We start from the raw sequence: 8,686 nt of genomic DNA on the forward strand, positions 1-8,686 counted from the left end.
GAGACACCTTTCACAACTATGGGCAGGGAAGAGTTATTGATCAAGCAAGAGGTAGAAACATTAAAATGAAGTTTAATTATATAAGAATGAAAAGATTTTGCATAAACAAAAACAGTAAGATTAGAATTAGAAAACAATGAACTGAGAAAAGAATCTTTGAAGTAAATTTTTTAATAAAGGACTAATAATTAAAATATATAGGGAATTGATGCAGATATATAAGATTAAGAGCCATTTCCCAATAGATAGTCAACAGGTATGAACAGTCAGTTCTCAAAAGAGAAAAGCAATCTATCAACAACCACATGAAAATGCTCCAAATTGCTAATTATACCAGATATGCAAATTAAAACAACTCAGAGGTCCTACCTCATACCCATGAGATTTTCAGAGATGATAAAACAGAAAATGATAATTATTGGAGGGACTATGAGATGACAGGCAACTAATGCACCATTGGTAGAATTATAAATTGGTGCAGCCATTCTAGAAAGCAATTTAGAACTACATCCAAAGTGATAACTATACTGAGAATATATTCCAAAGAGGTCAATATTGTGGAGAAATCTTGGATACTGAATAGATTTCAGGACTTAGAGTCTAGAAGACTTGAGTTCATATCTTGCCTCAGACACTTTCTATTTGTGTGATGCTCAACAACTCATTTAATTACTCTGGGCTTCATCTATAAAATGAGAGAGTTAGACTCTAGACTTTAAGGCCCCTTCTAGCCATAAATCTACAATCTTATGACAGAGGGGAAGATATACATAGAAAAATACAGCAGCATTTTTTGTTGCAGCAAGGGACTCCTTAGATAACCTTTCATTTACACTGAATGTGCCTACATTTATAGTTATATGTACACAGTTATTTCAGCCAGTTAATAAACATTTATTAGGCACCTACTATGTGCCAACCACTTTGCTAAGAGCTAGGGATACAAAGAAAGTCAAAAGACCCAGTCCTTCAGGAGCTTAGAATTTAATGAGGGCATGACATACACACAATTATGTACAAACATGCTCTATACAGGATAAAGAAGAAATAATCAACAAAGAAAAGGTGTGAGAACTAAGATAGATTCGGAAAGCCTTCCTATAGAAGGTGAGATTTTAGCTGAGACTTGGAGGAAGCAAAGGATGTGAGGAGGTGGAGATGAAGGAGAACCTTCCAGGCTTGGGGTACAGCCAAAGAAAATGCCCAGAAGCTAAGAAATGGAGGGTCTTGTATGAGGAATCGCTAGGAGTCCAGTGTCACTGGATCAAAGAGAATGTAGTGGGGTATAAGGTATAAGGAGACTAGAAAGCTACAAGTGGGGCTAGCTTAGGAAGGGCTTTGGACACCAAACAGGATTTTGTATTTGATACTAGAGGTTTGGGGGAGGAAATTACATTGGACCAGAGCTTTAGGAAAATCACTTTTGTGGCTGAATGGAAGATTGATTGGAGTGGGAAGAGAGTTGAGGTGGGCAGACCAACCAGCAGGTATTGTAGCAGTCCAGGCAGTGGCAGAGGAGAGAAGGGGTCGTATTCAAGAGATGTCGCAAAGGGGAAATCAGGTCTTGGCAACAGATTGGATACGGGGGATAAACAATAGTGAAGAGGTGAGGGTGACAACTGGGTTGTGAGCCAGGGGGACTAGGAGGATGGTAGTTTGCTTGACAGCAATAAGGAAGTTTGAAAGGAGAGAGGCTGGGGAGAAAGAGAATGAGTTCGATTTTGTACATGTTGAGTTAAGATGTCTCCTGGATATCCAGTTTGAGATGTCTGGTGGGGAGTTGGGGATGTCTCTTATTTCCCACCCAGCCACCTCCATTAGACTTCCTCATGCCTCCAGCAACTTCATCTTGCTGTAAGATTGAAAAGCCTGGATGCTCACCACCTCATCAGTCCTATTAGTACTCTGCTCCCACTGATTGGAGGGCAGATCAACAGAAGGAGCCCAGGCCAGCCATCTCTTTATTTCCTACCTGGCTGCATTCCTTTGGTCTTCTCCATCATGCCCCTCACCCAGTAGCTCTTCTCTGTCCCCTGAGCTTTTCAGCTTCCTCTAGTGTCTTGTCTGTCTACCCCCATTAAATTGTAAACTTGAGGACAGGGACTGTTTTTCTTTTTTTGTATTTGTAACCTCTTCATTTAATATAGTATCAGGCCCATAGGATGCACTTAAATGTTATTGACTGACTAAAATGCAAGACTGAAGTAGAGAGGTCAGGGCTGGATAAGGAGATTTGAGAATCACCAGCATAGAGATGATCGTTGGATCCATGGGAGCTGACACAATCACCCAGTGAAGTACATAGAGGGAGAACAGTGCCCAGGACAGAACCCTGTGAGAAACCTCATGGTCAATGAGCATGAGTAAACAAGGCTAAAAAGGACTGGTCAGATAGGTAGGAGTAGTATCAGGAAAGGGTCATTTTCCCAAAACCTTAGAGAGAAGAGATTATCCAGGAGAAGAGAATGATAAACAGTATCAAAGGGTGCAGAAAGATCAAAGAGATTGAGGGTTGAGAAAAGCCATTGGATTTGGCAACTAAGAGATCATTGGTAACTTGGGAGAGAATAATTTTGGTTGAATGGTGAGGGCAGAAACCTATAGAGAGTTAAGAAGACAGTGGCACCACCAATTGTAGATGGCTTTCTCGAAGACTTTAGCTACAAATGGCAGAAGAAATCTGGGATGATATTTAGCAAGGGGAAGAATCAAGTGAAGGTTTTTTTGAGGATGAGGTAGGTGGAGACATGGGCATCAGGGAAGAAACCAGTAGAAGGGAAAGATTGAAGATGAGTGATACAATGGGGATGTCAGAGGGGTCAATCTGTTGGAGGAGATGGGATCGAATGAGATCACTTATGCAGGTAGAGGGGTTTACTTTGGTAAGGAGAATGGCCACCTCCACCTGCGCATGGCTGGAGGAGAACATAATGGCAGAAAGCATATGAGTGATGTGAGATGAAGAGGAAAAAAAGAAGGAGCTCTCAGCAAATGGCCACAATTTTTCAGTAAAATATAAGGCAAGTTATCAGCCAAGATGGCAGATGGATGGGGGACGATGGGAGATTTGAGGAGAGGTGAAAAGGTTTGGAAGAGCCTCTGTAGTGAATAGAATTGATTAGAGAGATATAGAAGGATTGCGTAGCAGCAGTGAAGTTCCAGTTGCAATTATATAACACAGATTTGTGGTGGACTCAGGATAGTTGAATGATTTTCTCCACCTTCAGTCAACAACATGCTGCAAGAGCAAAGACACGGTGGGAGCCATCCAAGGCTGTAAGACACAAGCAGCAATATGTTAAGGAATCTAGGGACTCAAGAAGCAGACAGTGTAGAGTTGAGCTGGTTCACCGAGGGGTCAAGATGTGGAAGAAGGAGTGGGCCAGTGCAGAGGTGATAGCCTGGGAGAGGACTGAAGGGCCAAGGGGTTGTAGATCAAGGTATAGAAGAAGAACCGGATTTGCTACTAGAAGACAAGGGAGAAGTGGATAGCTAATAGGCTGTGATCAGATAAGGGAATTTCAGAATATTTAAACATGGAGGTGATACGTTGTAGGCATAGAAAAATCAAGACTGCGACCATCTTTGTGTAGCTGAGGTGGAATAGAATAGATCATGGGAAATGACTAGGATGAGAAATGGAGAGGTAGGGTGTTTGAGAGTCTCAATATGAATTTTGAAGTCCATAGTATGAGGGGAGGAGTTGGAGAAGAAAGATTTTGAACTCCCTGAGGAAAGAAAAGGAGTATCCCGGAGGTCTGTAGACAGTGGCTACCAGGAGTTTGGTTGGGTGGCATATGTGAATTGTATGGACCCGCAAGGAGAGGAGGTTACCAAGTGATGATAGAACTTGAAGTGGCAGTGGAAAGAAAGTAATATTCTAATTCCTCCACCTGATCAGTAAGTGGAAGAGCATGAGTGAAAATGCAGCCAGTGCTGGAGAGCATGGCCAGAGAGCTTCTGTCTTCAGTAGGGAACCAGGTCCCCTTTAGACAGCTCAGATGTTGAGCAAGAGCTTGGAGGAGATGGAGTGGTGTTACTCTCTTTCTCCAAGGCAGGAGACTGGGCCAGAAATTTGATGGAATGGTACCCTGTCCCCACGTGTCAGCAGCAACATCCTGGGAAGATGGAATCTCATCCTACAGAAGGCTAGAAACCAGGCAGGAAATGCAGCTGGGTACAATGGTAAGGCATCCACCTCTCCATTTAGTCATTTAAATGCTGTCTCCTCTCTCTGTGTATTAGAATATAAGCCTCTTAAAAACAGGAGCAATGGTTTTTTGCCTTTCTTTGCATTCTAGCATTTAGCACATGACGCAACATGTTGCTGTTGTTCGCTTGTGTCTGACTTTGTGATCCCCGTGGGCTATACTGTTCATGGGATTTTCCTGACAAAGATGCTGGAGAGGTTTGCCATTTAATTCTCCAGTAGACAAACAGATCAAGTGACTTGCCCCGGGTCATACAGCTAGTGTCTAAGGCTGGATTTCAATTTAGATCTTCCCACCTCTAGCCCCAATGCTCTATTGACTGAGACATCTAGCTGACTCATTATAAATGCTTACTAAATTCTTGTTGACTGACAGAAACAAGTGGCTGCCCATGAACTGGGAAACAGCTTAAATCATATTATGTGTATATGTAATATTGTTGTGCCATAAGAAATGGCAAAGTGATAGATTCAGAGAAACCTGAAAGACTTGTATGAACTGATACAGAATTAAATGAGTAGAACCAGCAGAAAAACTTATACAATAACCCCAACATTATAAAGAAAAAAACCTTTGAAAGGACCTAAGAACTTTGTTCAATGCAATCAGAATCATGACACCAGAAGATTACGATGGAGTAAATTTTCCACCTCTTGACAAAGAAGTGATGGAACCGATAGGTACAAAATGAGACAGACATTTTAACACATACCATATGTGGAACCATAGCACTGGATTTATGTTCTGAAGGGTGAGGGGGTTATTTCCAATTGATACGAACTCTAGGGCCTAATCCCTGTGGGAAAAAACTCCAGATATTTTAGGAAGTAATTTGTGGTTAAGAGTTTCTTTCTCTGCGAGGGGTAGCTTAATTTTTCTTTTCTCCAATTTTTGCTTTTTTGATAGCTTTGCTTTAGTTCATGTTCTTTTTTTTTTTTAATTTCAAGTGTTTTCTATTAGGCCCTTTTAAAGTAATAAACAAACGATAATCCCAGGTAAGCTCTATAAAATGTCATTTATTGAATCTGTAACTGTTTATTTGGTCAATTATTGTGAGCACTAGATGTAAATTTGGAACCACATGCATAAGATCTTAGCCATGTTGACTATTCTGAGACCCCTTTCCTACGTAACACTTGGGTAGCAAGTGAAAAAATAATGCTTGAACTTCCAAGGGGTCCAGAAGACTTTGCTGAGGGATTGAGGATGTGGGAAGAAAACTGTAAAAAAAAAAAAAACAAAAAAACCAACCTGGGTATTTGCTGAGGACCATAAATGTTAAGTTAGGAAAGAAGATCGGAGATTCCCCACCTTGAAGCATGCACAGATATTCTGTACCTGCCCCAGGCACGTCACAGAAATTCAAACTTGTGGAGACATCCCCCGCTTGTTTCATTTCCAGCTACGCAGTACTTACCAGTGGTTTGAGTCTCCCCAGTTGATTGCTGATCCAAAAAAAAAGTTAATGATGTGGGATGTCCATCAAGGTAGAAAATGAAGCTTCCAGTGGCTACATTTCTTCAAAGAAGCTCTGAATGTGAGTCTAATTAGGAAAGGAAGCAGATTTCATTGAGCGGCAAAGGAAGGAAGAAATAAGAAAGGAAGAGATTTAAAAATAGGAAGTTTGTTGTTTATGAAGCAGGAATTCCAGAGGACACAATGGAAAGTGTAGGCAGACCTGCAGCAAAAAATTGGCAGGGTGTTGCGGAGGGAGGTTTAAAGGGAGTTGGGACTATCACAAACCATGGTGGAGTGAGTTCAGGCAGAGTCATCAGTAATTAAAAAGCAGTCAACTTGAGAGAATGACGTGATTAGAATGTCCAAGGGCCAACCTTGCAGCAGGTGATGTATCTTGTGGGAGCCACACATAGGTACTAGACCTCATTCAGATGTCAGTGGTGCCTTGCCTGTGCTGTACAAAGTCCTGAGAATTGGAGGTAGAGAGGGTCTTGTCCCATGGCAGGCCAGCTCTGGAAAAGGCCCAGGAGGCCCTGAAAGCCAGAGGTGGGTGGCAATGCCAGGACCTGGGGCTTTGGTAGCTACCCAGTGCTAAAATTCATCCTCTGCCAACCAAGTCATTAGGATTAAATTCTTTAGTCTCCATTTAACTTTGAATCCTTTCTTTCCTTTATTCATTATACTTTGTCACATTGTGCTCAGCAAAGGTTACTTTTGACATTTCTGCTTTTCTAAATTTGATTATGAGGTTTTAATGTCCTGGTGCATATTGGATTTTTGTAAAGGGGCTATACAAATGTTCATTGCCTTTGTAGTTCAGTAATCATTGGTGATTTATTATATCTAACTTTTCTAAAATTCTTTACAGGCATTTTTGGTTATCTTTTGTTAAGATTTGTCTAGGTCTGAAAGGAGCCCAAGGAGGTTTCCAATAATTATAATTTTGTTATCTGTTTCTCCATTTGATTCAGTTAACTTTTCCTTTCGATAGATATGATGCCATTCAGTGCATGTATATTGTGTCAATGTTATTTATTGTCTGTGGTGCCTTTAAGTATAATGTAGTTCCCTTGTTTTATCCCTTTTAACGATTTCTGTTTTACAGTCGCTTTGTCCAAGGTCAAGATTGCTACACATACTTTTTGAGTTTGCCAGAAGCTTAATAAATTGTGCTCTAGCCCAGCATTTTCACTGTGTGAATCTTTGTTTCAAGTGTGTTTCTTGTAAAAGCAACAACCAAATAAACATGTTGGATTCTGCCTTTAACATACATACATATATATATATATATATATGTACGTATTATATATGTGTACATGTATATAACATTTTTAAATTAGCAAGGCTTCTTTGATGTTGAAATAAAGAAACGACATTTTTGTGCACACAAAAATAAAGACACTAAGGCAATCCTCCTCAAAAGTCTTTTGAAATAAAAGCATTTTTTATTTTAAATAAATCCTCCAACATGAAATGGAAAGAGTTCATAGTCTTTGCTTGGAAGAAAGATACATAACAATGCATTTGTCAAATGCACCTACACAGCTATTGGAAACAATATATTCACATTAGTGGGTGAAGGACTTTTTTGCTCCAGAATTGCTCTCTCTTTTAGTTTATGTCTCTTTCGATTTCACTAGACTTTAGTGATGGGTCTTTTTCATTTCATTTTCTCCACCTTCATAAGTCTTCTGTAGCACCTTCATAATCATGTGGGTCGGTGATCCCAATTCTGTTCCAACTTCTTTTTGCATAATTCAAGAACTCTTGATCTTTCTTAAATGACCTTCCACAGAGATTAACGTCAGTAAGTTCATGGGGTAGTTTTTCCCCATTTAGATTCTTACCAAAAGCTCAAATGGCACCTATGTATTCTAAGTGGGGATTTGGGGAACACTAGTTAAGGTAATGTAGATTTTCACAAATGCATTGGATTGGTCTCTCCATGACTGCTGATTTTCGCTGTGTAACCAACTGAAATGGAGGCAGCCACAGCTGTCAACTTCTCATCATCAACAGTTTCTCCTGTCCATTCTGCTGGCTTGTGTTTGATCCCTGTCTCCAGTTTGACTTTCTCTGCTATTAGAGCATCATGGACTTCCAGCACTCTTTCGCCTCTTCCAGGTCCTTCTGTAGCTCCTCTAAAGCTGACATCATGGTTTGTGACCACTGCTGGGGCAAAAGGAGCTTGGGTGTGGGCCCAAGCTGTGATCCTGAAGAGTGTTGAGCTCAGCTGCTCCCACAGCCACAGCCGCCACCTGAACACAGACTAGACTGGCTTGACCTGCTCTCAGCACTGCCTGTACAAGGCTTGACTTCTGCTTTTCAACCCATCCTACTATCTTCCTCCCCATAACGTGTGAGCTCATTCCATTCACATTCATAATTATGATTGTCATTTATTTCCCTCTTTTATATTCTTTAAGTTTTCTATTTATAGCAGCTCTTTGTATGGTAGCAAAGAATTGGGTGCCCATCATTGGGGAATGGCTGAATAATTTATGGTATACGAACATAATGCAATATTATTGTGGTCTAAGAAATGATCCAAGAAATGGTTTCAGAGAAATCTGGGAAGACTTGTGTGAATTGATGGAGAGTGAAGTGACCAGAACCACGAGAACATTTTTTTGACAAGGAGATCAGGGTTAAGTGACTTGTCCAGGTCACACAGCTATAAATGTCAAGTGTCTGAGGCTGGATTTGAACTCAGGTCCGCCTGACTCCAGGGCTGATGCTCCATCCACTGTGCCACCTTGTTGCCCCAAGAACATTTTATTCAAATAACATTATTATTATGACAAAAAGCAATGAAAGACTTTAGAAATGATCATTGCAACCACCAACCATGATTCCAGAGGGGAGGCGGCTAAGCGGCCCAGTGAATAGAGAAGCTGGACCCAGAGTCAGGAAGACCTGAGTTCATATCCTGCTAGACTCTCACTAGCTGTGTGACCCTGGGCAAATCACCTAAACCTCTATTTGCCTCAGTTTTCCTCAACTGTAAAATGAAAACG

The 8,686-nt window shown here is 40.8% G+C and overlaps 1 pseudogene; it reads right to left on the reverse strand.

Moving 5' to 3' along the window:
- Positions 1 to 7,285: 7,285 nt before the first annotated feature.
- Positions 7,286 to 7,826, reverse strand: LOC118839064 (annotated as a pseudogene).
- Between the last annotated feature and the right edge of the window lie 860 nt (positions 7,827 to 8,686).

This window comes from Trichosurus vulpecula, chromosome 1 (genome assembly GCF_011100635.1).
Source record: "Trichosurus vulpecula isolate mTriVul1 chromosome 1, mTriVul1.pri, whole genome shotgun sequence".
NCBI classification, from domain to species: Eukaryota; Metazoa; Chordata; class Mammalia; order Diprotodontia; family Phalangeridae; genus Trichosurus; species Trichosurus vulpecula.